This window comes from Thalassophryne amazonica, chromosome 16 (assembly GCF_902500255.1).
Source record: "Thalassophryne amazonica chromosome 16, fThaAma1.1, whole genome shotgun sequence".
Lineage (NCBI taxonomy): Eukaryota > Metazoa > Chordata > Actinopteri > Batrachoidiformes > Batrachoididae > Thalassophryne > Thalassophryne amazonica.
This window is the reverse complement of record NC_047118.1, coordinates 64990786-65010075: the sequence shown is the minus strand read 5'-3', so window position 1 is coordinate 65010075 and position 19290 is coordinate 64990786. Positions and strand designations below refer to the sequence as shown.

General features: G+C 40.1%; 1 protein-coding gene across 2 annotated transcripts in view; it reads right to left on the bottom strand.

The window, feature by feature from the left end:
- Positions 1-19290, bottom strand: part of si:ch73-374l24.1 (protein kinase C alpha type) — a 520295-nt gene that overhangs the window by 370224 nt on the left and 130781 nt on the right. The window lies entirely within an intron of this gene.

The window sequence follows — 19290 nt, the reverse complement described above, 5'->3', positions numbered from 1 at the left end:
AACCTGACTGAAACTCTTCAAATAGACCATTCCTCTGCAGATGATCAGTTAGCTGTTTTACAACTACCCTTTCAAGAATTTTGAGAGAAAAGGAAGGTTGGAGATTGGCCTATAATTAGCTAAGATAGCTGGGTCAAGTGATGGCTTTTTAAGTAATGGTTTAATTACTGCCACCTTAAAAGCCTGTGGTACATAGCCAACTAACAAAGATAGATTGATCATATTTAAGATCGAAGCATTAAATAATGGTAGGGCTTCCTTGAGCAGCCTGGTAGGAATGGGGTCTAATAAACATGTTGATGGTTTGGATGAAGTAACTAATGAAAATAACTCAGACAGAACAATCGGAGAGAAAGAGTCTAACCAAATACCGGCATCACTGAAAGCAGCCAAAGATAACGATACGTCTTTGGGATGGTTATGAGTAATTTTTTCTCTAATAGTTAAAATTTTGTTAGCAAAGAAAGTCATGAAGTCATTACTAGTTAAAGTTAATGGAATACTCAGCTCAATAGAGCTCTGACTCTTTGTCAGCCTGGCTACAGTGCTGAAAAGAAACCTGGGGTTGTTCTTATTTTCTTCAATTAGTGATGAGTAGAAAGATGTCCTAGCTTTACGGAGGGCTTTTTTATAGAGCAACAGACTCTTTTTCCAGGCTAAGTGAAGATCTTCTAAATTAGTGAGACGCCATTTCCTCTCCAACTTACGGGTTATCTGCTTTAAGCTACGAGTTTGTGAGTTATACTACGGAGTCAGACACTTCTGATTTAAAGCTCTCTTTTTCAGAGGAGCTACAGCATCCAAAGTTGTCTTCAATGAGGATGTAAAACTATTGACGAGATACTCTATCTCACTTACAGAGTTTAGGTAGCTACTCTGCACTGTGTTGGTATATGGCATTAGAGAACATAAAGAAGGATTCATATCCTTAAACCTAGTTACAGCGCTTTCTGAAAGACTTCTAGTGTAATGAAACTTATTCCCACTGCTGGGTAGTCCATCAGAGTAAATGTAAATGTTATTAAGAAATGATCAGACAGAAGGGAGTTTTCAGGGAATACTGTTAAGTCTTCTATTTCCATACCATAAGTCAGAACAAGATCTAAGATATGATTAAAGTGGTGGGTGGACTCATTTACTTTTTGAGCAAAGCCAATAGAGTCTAATAATAGATTAAATGCAGTGTTGAGGCTGTCATTCTCAGCATCTGTGTGGATGTTAAAATCGCCCACTATAATTATCTTATCTGAGCTAAGCACTAAGTCAGACAAAAGGTCTGAAAATTCACAGAGAAACTCACAGTAACGACCAGGTGGACGATAGATAATAACAAATAAAACTGGTTTTTGGGACTTCCAATTTGGATGGACAAGACTAAGAGACAAACTTTCAAATGAATTAAAGCTCTGTCTGGGTTTTTGATTAATTAATAAGCTGGAATGGAAGATTGCTGCTAATCCTCCGCCCCAGCCCGTGCTACGAGCATTCTGACAGTTAGTGTGACTCGGGGGTGTTGACTCATTTAAACTAACATATTCATCCTGCTGTAACCAGGTTTCTGTTAGGCAGAATAAATCAATATGTTGATCAATTATTATATCATTTACCAACAGGGACTTAGAAGAGAGAGACCTAATGTTTAATAGACCACATTTAACTGTTTTAGTCTGTGGTGCAGTTGAAGGTGCTATATGATTTTTTCTTTTTGAATTTTTATGCTTAAATAGATTTTTGCTGGTTATTGGTAGTCTGGGAGCAGGCACCGTCTCTACGGGGATGGGGTAATGAGGGGATGGCAGGGGGAGAGAAGCTGCAGAGAGGTGTGTAAGACTACAACTCTGCTTCCTGGTCCCAACCCTGGATAGTCACGGTTTGGAGGATTTAAGAAAATTGGCCAGATTTCTAGAAATGAGAGCTGCTCCATCCAAAGTGGGATGGATGCCGTCTCTCCTAACAAGACCAGGTTTTCCCCAGAAGCTTTGCCAATTATCTATGAAGCCCACCTCATTTTTTGGACACCACTCAGACAGCCAGCAATTCAAGGAGAACATGCGGCTAAACATGTCACTCCCGGTCCGATTGGGGAGGGGCCCAGAGAAAACTACAGAGTCCGACATTGTTTTTGCAAAGTTACACACCGATTTAATGTTAATTTTAGTGACCTCCGATTGGCGTAACCGGGTGTCATTACTGCCGACGTGAATTACAATTTTACCAAATTTACGCTTAGCCTTAGCCAGCAGTTTCAAATTTCCTTCAATGTCGCCTGCTCTGGCCCCCGGAAGACAATTGACTATGGTTGCTGGTGTCGCTAACTTCACATTTCTCAAAACAGAGTCGCCAATAACCAGAGTTTGATCCTCGGCGGGTGTGTCGTCGAGTGGGGAAAAACAGTTAGAGATGTGAACGGGTTGGCGGTGTACACGGGGCTTCTGTTTAGGGCTACGCTTCCTCCTCACAGTCACCCAGTCAGCCTGCTTTCCCGGCTGCTCGGGATCTGCCAGGGGGGAACTAACGGCGGCTAAGCTACCTTGGTCCGCACCGACTACAGGGGCATGGCTAGCTGTAGAATTTTCCACGGTGCGGAGCCGAGTCTCCAATTCACCCAGCCTGGCCTCCAAAGCTACGAATAAGCTACACTTATTACAAGTACCGTTACTGCTAAAGGAGGCCGAGGAATAACTAAACATTTCACACCCAGAGCAGAAAAGTGCGGGAGAGACAGGAGAAGCCGCCATGCTAATCGGCTAAGAGCTAGTAGCTACGCTAAGCTAGCGGATTCCTAAAAACACGCAAAGTGAATAATGTGTAAATAATTTAGAGGTGATTCAGCAGAAGGAGTGCTTTAGTTAAGGCACGTAAAGATTACACTGGGAAACAAATCGTAATCTAGATAACTAGATCAATCTAACTGCGCAGATTAAACAGCTAACAGATACAGAAAAACACCGCTGTGCTCCGGAACAGGAAGTGATACAATACCGCAGTGAGAGCCAACCACCAGTAGAGGCAAGCGACTCTCTGAATAAAATATCAGTAAAATAATCAAAACATAATTGGGGTATTCAATGTCATACAACTGTTGTGATTTTTTTTAAACAAAATGTAGTCCCACACTATTGCCGTAATTTCCACCACAACACTGTAATGTCCCTAAACAGTTTGTATGAAAGATTGTTTGGGTAGTTTCTATGGAGATAAACAGTGACATCAGAGCACATGTATATAGCGCCAAATCACAACAAACAGTTGCCCCAAGGCGCTTTATATTGTAAGGCAATGGTGTGGTGGAAATTACATTTACAAGGCCAATAGTGCCCGTAGTTAAAGAATCACCCGTATAAGGTTTGATTAGGTCAGCTAGGTAGGGAGGTGCCAGTCAGGGAACAATTTTATAGGCTAGTAGCAGAACCTTAAAATCTGATCTCACTGGGACAGGAAGCCAGTGAAGGGATGCCAAAATGGGTGTAATGTGGTCGAACTTTCTGCTTTGTGTCAAAAGTCTGGCTTCAGCATTTTGAACCAGTTGGAGACCCCTAATGCTGGACTGTGGTAAACCAGAAAATAGAACATTGCAGTAGTCCAATCTAGAAGAGACAAATGCATGAATCAGGGTCTCAGCATCAGCCATAGACAGGATGGGACAAATCTTTGCTATATTTCGCAGGTGGAAGAAAGCAGTCCTAGTAATATCTCTAATCTGGAGGTCAAAGGACAACGTAGAATCAAAAATTACACCAAGGCTCCTCACTTTGTCAGTGTTCTGTCATATGCCATTTCCATGTGGACAGTCTCAGAACCATTCTGGTGATCTGGTAAATTTTAAACCACTTCTCTCATTTTGATAGAACCCAGGAAGAGAACCACAAAACAGCAGGAACTGGGGAATGAACCATGGCATCGCTTTCCAACTCAGAATGAATAAAAACAATGATCTCTGAGCATACAGAAAATCCCATGTGGACGAATCAGATAAGCTGCCTTGTATATTATTATTTCCACAAAATGTTACATTGCATGACTGAGTGAGTGATGAAGTAGTTCAACTGTAAATAAGTTAAAAAGTAGTTTTGGTTCAGCAGAGAACACTACAGTTTTCTGAATATTTTTCAGCGTGGAGTTATCTGACCATGGGTCCGAAGAAGGCACTGACGGCGGAGGAGGGAGACGATATCAAAAAGTCCCTGGACTTTTTGTCTGAGGAAATCTCTGTTGTTAAAATGCAGCAGAAATCCATTATGGAGCTGGTGGAAGAAGTGAAGGCTCTCCGGATCCAGAATGCCGAGAAAGACCGGCGTCTGGTGTACCTGGAGAACCGTGTTGCAGAGTTGGAACAGTACGCAAGGATGAACGACGTTATTATTACAGGAATTCATATTAAACCTCGATCTTACGCACGGGCGGTGTCAGAAGACAGCGGAGGGGAGGCCAGCGAGCAGGAGGCCAGCTCAGTGGAACAACAGGTGGCTGACTTCCTGCAATCTAAAGGTATTCTGTTGTGTGGGCCGCTGAAGAGGAGGTACTGCTGGCCCACCATCACCAGAGGGCGCCCTGCCTGGAGTGCGGGCTCCAGGCACCAGAGGGCGCCGCCGCCTCACGGGAGCAGCCTCGGTGACAGCTGTCACCCATCACCTGAGACAGCTGACGGCAATCATCAGTGGGGTATATCAGCAGGACGGCATCTCCACCTCATTGCAGAGATATCGTTTCTACCAGAGAGGTAACATATCAAAGCCTACTGAGTACACAGTTTTGACTGAGCAAGTTATTGGTTTACTGTTCCAACGAGAGGTGGAGGTACCTTTCCTGCCGTTCGGAGTTCTGGGTGCAAACGCGCCCCCATCTAACTGTTCTTTTTCCCTCGCCAGCAGTACCAGGTCCGACACGCGGAGGCAGTGGCCACCTGGGAGTTCGGGACTTGGCGGCTCCAGTATTCCCGGGGTCCTGTGGCGGAGGAAGCCGTGTGGTTCCGGTCTTACCTTGGAGAGGCGTCTCCTATCTTCGAGCCTGCCCACACGACACCTTTGTGTATTGACTTTTGTCCATTTCTGTAATTGGTTGTATTCGTTGTGCACATTCACAACAGTAAAGCGTTGTTATTTTGACTTACTCCATTGTCCGTTCATTTGCGCCCCCTGTTGTGGGTCCGTGTTCCTACACTTTCCCAACAGTATTCAAATGGGCTGTAATAACATTGAAGCGTGCCACCCCCTGCCCAGGAGAGAGGATGGAGACAAGCGAGCAGTTATAATGAGGTTTGTCAACAGAAAACATAAAATGGCATTGTTAAAACAGAGACGGAAACTCAAAGGAACAAACGTATTCATCAATGAACATCTGACCAAAAGAAACGCAGACATCGCCAGGAAAGCTCGTTTCTTAAAAAAGCAGGGAAAAATTCAACAGACATGGACATCCAACTGCAAACATTTATCAAATTGAATGGAACACCAGAACAAGCGAAGGTTATGGTAATCAGGAACATCGAGGATCTGGACAAATACGACCAATAAGGTATGAGGACACAAACACATCACAACACCATGACACAGACCAGAGGAACCTATTCATCTACTACATCATCTACATCTGGAGACAAGAAGGATATAACTCAAAGGATTGCTGATCATGGAAAAGTAGAACTGAGAACATTTAAATACACAGACCACAATGTACTGGACTTGGAGCACGATATAGATCCGGACAATAATTTCTTCTCAAATATCAATGACAGTTGTTGCTATTATACAGATGAACAGTTTAATCGGATCATTAAAACGGATAACAAATAATCAATAATCCATTTCAACAGCAGAAGTCTATATGCAAACTTTAACAACATTAAAGAATATTTAAGTCAGTTTAAAAAAATATTTAACATAATTGCTATATCAGAAACATGGATCAATGAAGATAAAGGAATGGATTTTGAACTGGATGGATATGAATTTAATTGTGTAAACAGAAAAAATAAGAGTGGAGGAGGAGTGGCTGTGTATGTGGATAAGAACATGGATTATAAATAGTAGACAATATGACAACTGTGATTGATAACTTATTAGAATGTATAACTATTGAAATATGTGAAGAAAAAGCAAAAATGTATTAGTCAGCTGTATATATAGAGCACCAGGATCTAGTATTGAAACATTCACTGACTGTATGGGAAAAATGTTCTCAAAACTAATCAAAAACTGTGTTCATTTGTGGTGACTTAAATATTGATCTGCTCAATCCAAAATAAGCATAAAATAACAGATGAATTTATCAGTATAATGTACAGTATGAGTTTATATCCAAAAATCACCAGGCCAAGCAGAATTACATCCCATAGTGCTACCTTAATTGATAATATATTCAGCAATGATATTGAGAATAACACTGTGAGTGGATTATTAATCAATGACATTAGTGATCATCTACCAGTTTTCATCGTTTATAATAGAAACCATCGGCGGAATCAGCCAGAGGAGAAAATAAAATACAGGCGAGTGCGGACAGAGGAAAACATGAACACACTAAAGAAGGATTTACAGGAGCAAAACTGGGAAAAGGTATACAGTGAAAGTGATGTTGATAGTGCATATGAAACTTTTTTACAAATATTTACATCATTGTATGATAAAAATTGTCCAATTAAACAAGACTACAGAAAACAAAAAATCCAAGCTCGACCATGGATGACGAAAGGGTTACGAAATGCATGTAATAAGAAAAATACACTGTATAGAGAATTCATAAAACTAAAGACTAAAGAGGCAGAAATTAGATATAAGAAATACAAAAATAGATTAACTAATATTATACGGGTATGTAGGAAGGAATATTATAGCAACATATTATATAATAACAAAACAATATTAAAGGAATGGGATATATTAAATAGCATTATCAAAAATGGTAATAAAAAACAGAGTTACCCTCAGTATTTCATTGATAATAATGTCAAGAAGGAAAATAAGGATGAGGTAGTCAACGGTTTTAATAATTTTTTTGTAAATATTGGACCAAGCTTGGCAGAAAAAATTCCCAATTCCCAACCTGAGGATTGGGATAATAATCTCATAGAAATAAATCCCTGTTCAATGTTCCTCACAGCAGTGGATGGAAAAGAAATTATAGACATTGTGAATAATTGTAAATATAAAACATCTACCGATTTAAATGAAATTGATATGGTGGTGGTAAAACAGGTCATTGAATGGATTGTAGAACCATTAACATACATCTGTAACTTATCATTTCAAACCGGTAAATTTCCCAATCAAATGAAAATAGCTAAGGTTGTGCTGCTGTATAAGACTGGGGATAGACACCACTTCACAAATTATAGACCTGTTTCTTTGCTTCCACAATTTTCCAAATTATTAGAAAAGTTATTCAATAATAGATTAGACAAATTCATAAATAAACATAAATTACTTACTGATAGTCAATATGGATTCAGAGCACATAGTTCAACATCACTTGCATTAATAGAATCAGTTGAGGAGATTACAAACGCCATAGACCACAATTACATTCAGTTGGAATATTTATAGACCTTAAAAAGGCTTTTGATACAATCAATCATGACATATTAATCAGTAAACTTGAACAGTATGGGATTAGGGGGTTGGTGTTGCACTGGGTGAGAAGCTACTTAAGTAACAGAAAACAGTTTGTGAAGTTGGGGGAATATACATCATCATGCTTGGACAATGCTTGTGGCGTCCCACAGGGGTCAGTATTGGGTCCAAAACTGTTTCTAATTTATATAAATGATATTGTCAATGTTTCCAAAATATTAAATAGTATTATTTTGCAGATGACACAAGCATTTTTTGTTCAGGGGGGGATTTGCAGGAGTTACTGAGGAGGATCAGTATAGAAATGGGAACATTGAAAATATGGTTTGACAGAAACAAATTATCATTAAACTTAAGTAAAACAAAATACATGTTATTTGGTTATTATAATACAGACATACAGGTTCAGTTACAAGTTGAGGGGGTAGATATTGAAAGGGTACATGAAATAAGTTTCTGGGGGTGATAATAGATGATAAGATAAACTGGAAGACTCATATAAAACATATACAAAGTAAACTGTCAAGAAGCATTTCAGTTCTAACAAAGCGAACATATTCTGGACCACAACTCACTCCGCATTCTTTACTGCTCACTGGTTTTACCATATTTACAGTACTGTGCAGAGGTATGGGGTAATACTTATAAAGGTACAACACAATCACTATCAGTAATGCAGAAAAGAGCTATAAGAATTATTCATAATACTGGCTATAGAGATCATACAAATCCACTATTTTTACAATCCAAATTCTTAAAATTCACAGACTTGGTTCATTTTCAAACAGTACAAATCGTGTATAAAGCAATAAACAATTTACTTCCAGCAAATATTAAAAATATGTTTTTAACAGATCAGGGGATTGCAGTCTGAGGGGGAAATGTAATTTAAAGCATCAGTGGGCACGAACAACATTAAAAGGTTTCTGTATTTCTGTCTGTGGGGTGAGGATGTGGAACAGATTGGGAGTGGGGCTCAAGCAATGTCCAAGCATGAACCAGTTCAAACAGCGGTACAAAAATATGTTTTTTTCTAGGTATAGGGAGGAGGAAGGGTAATGAGGGTTAGGGTGTTTTTGTTTTTTGCTTCGGCTTGTAAATATATAGTATTTTGTATGTAAGTAGGTATGTGTATGTATATATATGTATGTTGATATATATATATATATATATATATATTATATATATATTATATATATATATATATATATATATATATATATATATATATATATATATATATATATTGATATCGGTTTAGGTGTGTAGGAATCTATGTGTATATGTGGCAAAGGGTATTACTGGTTGGGGGAAGAAGGGGTAGGGATAAATAAGCTGATGCTTCACCCTACCCCTTTTCGGACATGTTGGGTACACAGTAGGAACTTTTTTGTTGTTGTCTTTACTGATCTATCTTGTAATTGTTGTATCAAATGTTCGAAATAAACAGTTTTCATTCATTCATTCATTCAATATCAAAGAGAACTGGATGCAATATGAAATGCTAATATACTACATGGATCAATACTTCAAAAATGTAGATTATTATATTTTGACAATCAACAATTCTCACAGTTAGGAAATTTTACAGTACCAGATTTACACTGACAGCTAGATGTGGCCATATTTTGCTCACTATTACAATTTTGCATTGATTGTAATGTCGTTACCGTAGAATTGCCTAGTTTGCAATAAGTTTCAAGACAAAACCAAATAGCGCAAATGTAATCCTTTGAATTAATTGTAAAATTATGTAATAGACAATAATTCAGCTGGAGTAGATCTGCACCAGGCATATTTAAGCCCTTACTTCTGTGTGTGCCTATTTTGAAACATTTTCCATAGTGTGGAATTTAATTATTCCTCCTTGTGATCTGCTGCTTTGAGTCCTATCTTTATGTACTATTTGATCTTGACCCCATGCTGAACCATGTCGGATATCAATACTGCCTTTGTGTCTCTGTTATTCTACGGTGATATAGTGCATTTGAAAGTATTCACCGGTGCTTCACTTTTTTAACACTTTATGTTACAGCCTTATTCCAAAATGGATTAAATTTATTTTTCCCTCAAAATTCTACACACAATACCCCATAATGATAATGTGAAAAAAGCTTTTTTTTTGTGGGGGTGGGGTTTCCAGATTTATTAAAAATTTAAAAAAATAAATAAATCACATGTACAATAGTATTCAAAGGCTTTGCCATGAAGCTCAAAATTGAGCTCAGGTGCATCCTGTTGTCACTGATCATCCTTGAGATGTTTCTACAGCTTAATTGGAGTCCACCTGTGGTAAATTCAATTGATTGGACATGATTTGGAAACACACACACCTGTCTGCATATAAGGTCCCACAGTTGACAGTGTGTGTCATAGCACAAATCAATCATGAAGTCAAAGGAACTGTCTGTAGACCTCAGAGACAAATCTGGGGAAGGGTACAGAAACATTTCTGCTACTTTGAAGTTCCCATTGAGCAAAGTGGCCTCCATCATCTGTAAATGGAAGAAGTTCAGATCCACAGGACTCTTCCTAGAGCTGGCCGCCCGTCTAAACTGTGCGATCGGGGGAGAAGGACCTTAGTCATGGAGGTGACCAAGAACCCGATGGTCACTCTGTCAGAGCTCCAGCATTCCTCTCTGTCATTCCAGAAGGACAACTATTTCTGCATCAATCCACCAATCAGGCCTGTATGGTAGAGTGACGAAATGGAAGCCACTCCTTAGTAAAAGACACATGGCAGGCCGCATGGAGCCCACCACAAGAAGGACTGTCAGAACATGAGGAACAAAATTCTTTGGTCTGATGAAACAAAAATTGAACTCTTTGGCATGAATGCCAGGCATCATGTTATGATGCCTCCTGGGCACCACGCATCATGTTATGAGGAAACCGGCACCATCCCTACAGTGAAGCCTGGTGGTGGCAGCATCATGCTGTGGGGATGTTTTTCAGCAACAGGAACTGCAAGACTAGTCAGGATTGAGGGACAGCTGAACGCAGAAATGTACAGAGACATCCTGGATGAAAACCTGCTCCAGATCACTTTGACCTCAGACTGAGGTGATGGTTTATCTTTCAGAAGGACAATGACCCTAAACACACAGCCAAGATATCAAAGGAGTGGCCTTCAGGACAACCCTGTGAATGTCTTTGAGTGGCCCAGCCAGAGTCCAGACCTGAATCGATTGAACATCTCTGGAGAGATCTGAAAATGGCTGTGCACTAACGCTCCACAATCCAACCTGGTGGAGAATGACAGGTGCTGCAAAGAGGAATGGGTAAAACTGTCACAGATAGGTGTGCTAAGCTTGTGGCATAGACTGGAGGCTGTAATTGCTGCCAAAGGTGCATCAACAAAGTACTGAGCAAAGGGTGTGGATACTTATGTGCATGTGATTTCTTAGTTTTTCTATTTTTAATAAATTTGCAAACATCTCAAAAATACTTTTTTCATGTTGTCATTATGGGGTGTTGCGAGTAGAATTTTGAGGGGAAAAAAATTAATTTACTCCATTTTGGAATAAGGCTGTAATTAATGTAACACAATATGGAATAAATAAAGCGCTGTGAATACTTTCTGGTTGCACTGTAAATATGCTTCTTAGAACAGCTGGTGTGAGACTGCCAACAATCATATGGAAGACAGTCCGCTGCCAGATTAGAATGATTCAGTCCTGATGGTAGCCACTTGTAAATAGTTTTTAATCTCCAGTTACATGTACACAAACATGTTTGTCAACACAATATCAGTGCTGTTTATTTTAAAAGAAATTACATAAAAATAAATATGCTTCTATTTCAGCATCAACCTATCTATACTTGCAATACCAGAATAAGTTCATATTTGAGTCATTTACTCCTGCATCGAAGAAGAAGAAGAAGACGAAGGGCCTTTACTGTCATTGTACATACATACAACAAAATTTATCATCTGCATTTAATCCAGATGTAGAGACACGTCTTGGTCCGGGGCAGAGAAAGGAGCAGACCCTAAATAAGCATGTTTTTAATGCCTCTCCTTGAAATCTGTTACAGTATTATCCCAGTGTTGCCAAGTGGATACATCATTTTTATCTCAATCATACTGGAACCCTCAAAAGTTATAGGGATTAAACCATTACAGTAAAAGAAAACATTTTTACACTTTTGTCCTAATAGGACACACAGGAGTCCCACCTCAAGCTTATTTTAGGCACAGCCTTGAAATCTGGCACATGACTTCATCTCACAGTTGACCAGAACATGCTGTAGTTTATTTTACTGAGAATCTATACATACACAACGCATATACATTCCCTATTTGACAAAGGTCAGGTCAGGTTTGGGAGCATGCACTGGTACCACATTTCTCCACATGCAGCACACTACAGAACCAATCTTGCATTCTGGATGTCCAGCTGCTAGAGTCCTCAACGCTAAGACACCTACATGATGAATCATGCACAGAAATGTGTCACATGGCCAAAATACTATAGCTGAAGTTCCCTCAAGATTTGATACTTCTCATATGAGTCTCTCTAAGTAAACCTTTGTTTCACATGAAGTCATTCCAGCAGTATTCAAGAATCCTCTGAAGAGCTCTAGTACCAGTATCATTCATCACCTTGGGTCACTTGTTAGCATCCAAGGTTCACAAAAAAAATGTAAGACAGGAAGTACAAAGACCCTAAAGACTCAGAACTTTGTTCTTCTGCAACAATATCAGCATCACCAAGCACCTCTGAGCAGTGACCTATTGAATCCATAAGCTCTTCCCATTCATCTCTCAGTCTCAAAGGCTGCGGACCCAGAGAGATAAACATCACTGTTGAGATAAGTAAATGTCTCCACAAGTGGAACTCTTTCAATGCACACAGATATACTTATAACAGCTGAGTCCAGGAAGTCACTGAAAGCCTTGTTTTCTCTTCCGCCAGTTCTTTATGTAATACTGCCCCTTACAAAGTAAAACTTGAACTATTCCACACTTTTACATTTAATCAAAGTCACAGCAAAAATAATCAGGCCTGGGCCTTGCAAGAACTTCTCTTCCAGACAAGATCTGCTCTTACAGAACCCAGAACAATGGATACAAGCAGTTTTTATAAAGGATTACATATGCGTGACAGAGGCGGACCTTATTTCGCAAAATCCTCCTCTTATTGGCCCCCGTGGGCATTCAAGGGAGGTCCATCCCTCTGCCCCAGGCCCACGAAATAACGGGAGACATATGATTTATAATTGTAAACTAAATCTCTTTATCCTAAGTGATACAAACTGGTTAAATCCAGTTCTACATGCACATACCAAGAAAAAACAAAGGAAAGTGTGAATAAGAATGAAACTAAAAGTATAACCCTAAATGAAATAACTACCTTAATACCAAAACAAGTACAGAAAACAAATAAAGAAAACCATAATTGAACACAGACATATATCTAACAGCCTCAATCTTTAAGGGCCTCTTCAGACATAGTACGATTAAGTACAAATCTGGGCGACTCACGGCGGAACAGCTCGTATGAGCGAACCATGAAAATATTTGGCCAACAGGCACGTGTGCACAATCCCGGTGCGACAGTGTCGTGCATGCCACGGTGTCGTGCAAGCAGGAACACAGTGCGCCACATCGTGCCACTGATGTGGAGGAAAATAAAATAAAAACCAGCTGTATAATTAGTGAATATCACTGGGTTGATATAAATTGTAGTGCCATGGCCTCGATTCGCCCTGATTAAATAAATACATTAATGCTGTCTCAACAAAAACCTGAGTTTTCAACTGGAGACAGAGACTGTGTTTCCACCCCCAGTTGAGAAATTCCTTGGCCATCTGGAAGATAAGCCTGAGCCCCCCCCCCACCCCCCCCCCCCCCGGGCCTCAACACTGCTTCACAGAGGAAAAACAAAACTGTAATTCAAAGTTCTTCAAAGGGGAGCCCTTGCCTTTTTATCAGTTAAACTCCGGTCATTACGAATTACATGACATTATAATTGCTTCACGTCAGAATCTGAAATTGCCCAGGCCTGAAGAACCCACTTTATATCCCACACTAAGGCCAGAATCTCTCAAGACTGCAAAACTTCCCCCACAACAAGATGTGGCCATAAATCTTTGAGTCTCCATCACCAGCTATTTTCTTTGTTCTAAGTGAAGAAAGACATTATTTTAAAATAAAGAATTAAACGTATTCTATAAGACTTATAATGTTTGTTTTATTTGTATTGATTATTCAAACAAAATGTGATAAGTGTGATTCTGCCTCCATCATCAATATGTTGATGAAGTATTCTGGTTTAACCAAATGGAGTTTTTAAGTGTCTATTAATAATATGTGTCTTAGAATAATAGTATACCACGATAGTTAGTGTTTAAATCGTTGAATCATATCTGTCTGCCCACTGAAGACATGAAGTTTTCTGTGAGATTACACACCCTAAATGGGCGGAGTTTGATTACATAAGTCCCCTTTAAGAAGTTAGGACAGAGCCTCTGTCGCCCCTTCGGCCTTCGCCCTTCTTCTCCACTCTCTTGGAACGCTCTGCAACTCTCTTTCTTACCTAACGCTTGTTATTTTTGGGCTAAGGCCCATTGCTAAGCTAAGCTAAGCTACCACGTGGCATTCATTCATTCTTTACTTTTGACAAACTTAAAGTTTAACCTGATGCTTTAAGGTGCGTCAAGTCTTTTGAATTTTTAAGAGAACTTCCGAGCTGAGCTTTTCAAATTAAGAGCGAATTCACAGAAAAGTGACTTTTCCTTTCCATTATAATTTTTCAACGCTCTTAAAGTTTTACCTTTTTTCTAAATTCACAAAGACTTTTAATCTGACTCCAACAAACTTCTGAACAGCTACCAGAAACACTTTTCAACAAACACATTCCACCTCTGAGGTCCAAGCTGACAACGGAGCTGATTTCAAACCAGCAGCTAACCTGTCAGTAAAGCAAGCCGACACAAGCCTTGGGATCGCGCCGGGGAGACGCTGAGTTAACCCCTTGACCCAAGTGAGCTCACGCTGCCCAGAGCATGAATATCGATGACGTACGGATGGACAAAACCGCCCAAACCGCCTCTTCAACAGCAGCTAAGTGACCCAGTTGAAGGTTCCAGGAAAAAGGTTTGTTGTCAGTGGATACAGGTGGCTCATTTTTAAACATATTAATGCTTATTTAATATTTTTCTTAATAATTGGCTTCAAAATTCATCACTAAATTCCAATCAGATTTATTTACTTAAAGTTCTAAGCTTTATCTCTCTTTCTTCCAACGTCTGATGAGTTAGTAAGAATTGTGCCCATAAATGAACTTATTTAATCACTGTCCATAAAATGCCAGTAAAATGTTAATTTCTTGTAGAAATTGTAAATAAATTGTAAATATTTCTGCTGTGGTTCATTTTGTGTTCAGAAGGAAACTCTTGGTCAACCGTATTGTGAGAATTCATGACTTTCAGATCAGAGATTGATTAATTCATTTGAGAGTGATAAAGTAATAATTAAATAATAAGTATTAAACTCTAAATTAATTATTTTGGTGACTCATTATATGGGGCCTAGCCCACTCTAGTTCAATTTGGGAGTTTAACTACTTATTCACTACAAATTGCTACATTTCTGGTTCCCCGTGTGTGGGCGATTCGGTAATAAATTATATTATTTAATAATATTGTTACAAAATAATACATAAAAACGGACACAATACAGAACCCCGCAATAAATAACCCTGATTAAATAAAATGCCACTCACGTGATTCGAACCTATAAGCTCTATGACCAGACGGAAACTTTACCACTGCGCTACCATCACTGGCCTGTAATCGGAACAGAAAAATGCCTGAAATCAACAAGGACATGAAGGAGGTGCGGCCACTGCAGCCCGGCGCAAAGGCGAAAGAGCAGGCAGAGACACGCGCCTCACGGAGGAATGTTGTAAGTTCATGTCCTTATGTATGCCTGTGAGGACTAAACCTTTTTTTTGAAAATGTGTGGGCAGATTATTGTTGATGAAAAGAAGCTTCTCTGTTGTTTTCAGTTGTGAGTCTGTTTCTGTTTTTATCCAATAGGTGACACTGAGCTAAACAGCCTTTCACTATTTTTTTTTTTACACTGCAGACCGAGCCAGTCTCCCATCGGCCTGAACAGTCAGACCAAGGGCTAAAACTAACCAACCTGATGGACGACCTCCGCCGCTGAAACCATGATCTGAGGTCTGATGGAGGAACTGTGGCACAAAGTCCTGAAGTCACGGAGGAACTTTTTTCAGTCACGACAAGAACTTAAACTATTTTCAGATGTGTTCCAAACTCAGGAGGCTTTGTGTGGAATATTTTTCCAATGAAACAGGTAAGACTTTATTATTTACTCTGTGTGTGAATTTACTCTGCATGATGGACAGCAGCTGTCAGCCAATCAATGGACAGCATTGATGGACGTATTTCGAATTAAGAGTAAACTACATGAAAGCCTGTAAAAATCCATAAATTATCCACATTATTGTTTAAGCCACTGTGTTCAAAACATATGAAAAAAGTAGCGGCTTATAGTCCGGAAATTATAGAGCGTGTGCGTGAAAATCCCACATTGATAGGTTGACATTACGCTGCTGTGAAGGGGTATCGGGGGTCATAGTATCAGAGACGTTTTATGATTACAAGTACAAGTAAGTAATATGGAATTGGGCCGATACCCGATACTAGTATTGGGTTTGATGCATACCTAATTTTAATATATAGATATTCGGCATGTGAATGACGTTCGTTCAAACATTTTCAAGCTAAATAGGGCATGGCCAGGGAGCAATTTGGTTCCACGCTCAATTCCACGTTTAGTGGGATGTACAAATGGAACATACGTGAATTCATGCCTACGCACACTTTCGTATATCTGAAAATATTTGTGCTCACGCCAGATTCAGGGTTTTGGCTTGAAAATGTGATGAATCCACATAAGGCTCCTGATTTTTGAAAATGACCTCTGAAAATACTTTAATTTGTGGCTGGAAACATAGTGTTTTAAAGCAAGTCCCTCTGTGGTTTTTCTGGTCCAGGTGCATTTCTCAGAGGATGCCCATGTCCCGCACTCTGATCACACAGAAGCGCTGTGATGATTTAAACTTTTGAAATGATTTAAACTTTTAAAGCGCCGTCACTGTGGTGTGATCATTAGATGACCTGACTGATCGATCAGGGTGATCACGCCTGATTTAATGCACTGTTTAAACAGCGCCGTCACTGTCGGTGATCACCACACCAACAGATCACACAGCACTTCCTTCAGATCACATCTGATCGTGGTCGACTGGCGCTTTAGAAGTTTAAATCATCACAGCATTTCATTAGTCAGTTGTTTGATGACCTGATCAGACCCACTGATCAGGAAGCAGCCGGCGCTTTCAACATTTAAAGAGACAGCACTCCATTCATTCACAGCAGCGTTTACCACAGCCAGTCCACTCATCAGTATTCTGTACACAATGAAAATGGTCCACCAAGATAAAAAAAAGAAAATAAATAAATACAATAATTAAAATAAAAAAATAAATTAAAAAAATTAAATTACTCTGTTTCTGACCGGCACCACACCGTGCAGTACCGGCCTGAACCACTGGGTGTAACGGGGCTGTCGGCATATGCTGGTTAATCGTCAAAGTGTGACAGCTGCATTAATTTATTAGACGTGTGCCAGCGTGCGCCAGAATTTTGAATACGGTCGGCATACACAGGCTAAATCATCAAGGTGTGACAGGGCCTCAAACGGAGTAATCATGAAACTAGAAGAATGTTCTTGGGAGCTACGGAGCATGTGTGTGAAGCCAACACGCAAAACAGTGTGCACACAGTGACGTTAAAAGGTGAGGCGTGCCTCTGCTGACAGTGTGACATTCACAATTTACACACGTTTATTGAAAATACTGAACACATGAAGCCTGTTAAGAAGCTCTGCAGCTCAAAAATAAAAAGACATTAATAATAATAAAAACATATTTGAATGTGCATATACCAAAATGTGTCCGCGCTGGTTTTCGTTCAGAACAATTACACAAACTATTTTAACACAAGCGGCAGCCCCATGGCCTGCCGTGTCAACTGTCTGAAGCACATTTGTGCATCACATATGATTTGAACCTTGATGGAATGAAAATGTTTCCTATAAACAAAAACAAATTCATCATGTGAAGGCGTCTTTATAGCAAAATGTGTGCAGTTAACAGCTCTGATTACATTCGAGAAACCAGCTCTCGCTGCAAAATGCGCTGTAATGTTGGAATGTACCGAGATAACAATCAGATGACTGTGTTCCACACAGCTGGTGGCACGGCGCAAGGTTGAATGGCACACGCCTGACTGGCACATGCTTGACTGATCAGCCAGCTCACGCTAGAATGCCCGTGATGCCAGGAAACCCAGTGTGGTCAGCACGTGTGTGCGCACCGACAACCCCAGGCTCCTCGCCATATTGCGCTCTGGGCCGACCGCAGTTCTGTGTGCAACTCCAATAACAGTGGCCTTGGTAATCAAAATCGGTTTCAGAGCCAATTATCCTCATTTGGAAGTAAATCCTCGTCCTCCCTGAATACACGCTAACGTAGGACTGCACCATTTGCAAGGTCCTCTAACAACGCTAACGCAGCCACTGTTCATGCTATTTTACGCATCACTTTGTGTGTGCTTTTATATCCATCCAGATAATTGCAAACACATGGGTGTTTTAAATGTTCATTAGTGTGTCTGATGTGCACATCACTCTGACGACTTCTTGTTTTCACACTATTAATGGTTCCCAGCATCACCTGTACATGTCGGAGATGGCACAACAGCTGTAGAAACGTGCGTACACCAGCCAGGATTTTTGCGTGATGCACAGCACACTTCCACACTCAAGTCACTTTGATACATCTACACATGGACGTGGAGAGGGGCATATGCCAGGTTTTTGTGTGTGCACACGCTTTGTACACGACGGTCCTGGTCTCTAAAACCCTACCCAAGACCTAGTCCATGCAAGCACTGAAAAGAAAAGAAGCCAGAACACGTGGCTGACAAATGCCAGAACACAATGGGAAGAAGTCAGAGACTCCACCTCTGGTCCACACAGCACTCACAGTACCTGTGTATAGGTCTGCAAGGATGCATTTTGATGGTCAGGGTTGGCACTTCAGTTGGAGTAAAACACTTTTTATACATCACCACTGAAAAAGAAGATCTCTTGTTCCTTCACTCAGTGGGAGTAACTCTGCTGCTGCTTTCCAGCTGAGTTTGACACATGCTGTGAAGGGAATAGGGGAAAACCATATGGAGTACCATGTCACATGATACAACACAATCTCATGGCATTTCATGATGGCATCACGAAAACTAAATTAATCTATTGGTTCGTGATACTGTCACATTTTGTGACGGAGCACAAATTAATTTTGTGATGGCATCATGAAATGTGGGGTGATGCAGGAGGCCTGTAAGGGTTATGTTAAGGGTTAGGGGATGGGAGAGGGTTAGGTTATGATTAGGGGTAGGGTAAGAAATAGCAAAATAAAAATAAATGCGTCAAGAAAATGTGACTCATTTCATGATGGGAGCATGAAAAAAAAGTGTGACATTGGACTGCATGATAAGGCAAATCCATATGAGAGCATCAAGGCTCTTGAATCTGGATGGTGGTGACCGATGAGCGATGCGGTGCTGAGGGGTCACTCATGTCCAGGTCTAACCCTGACACAGCTGACGTGGGTGGACGCCTGGA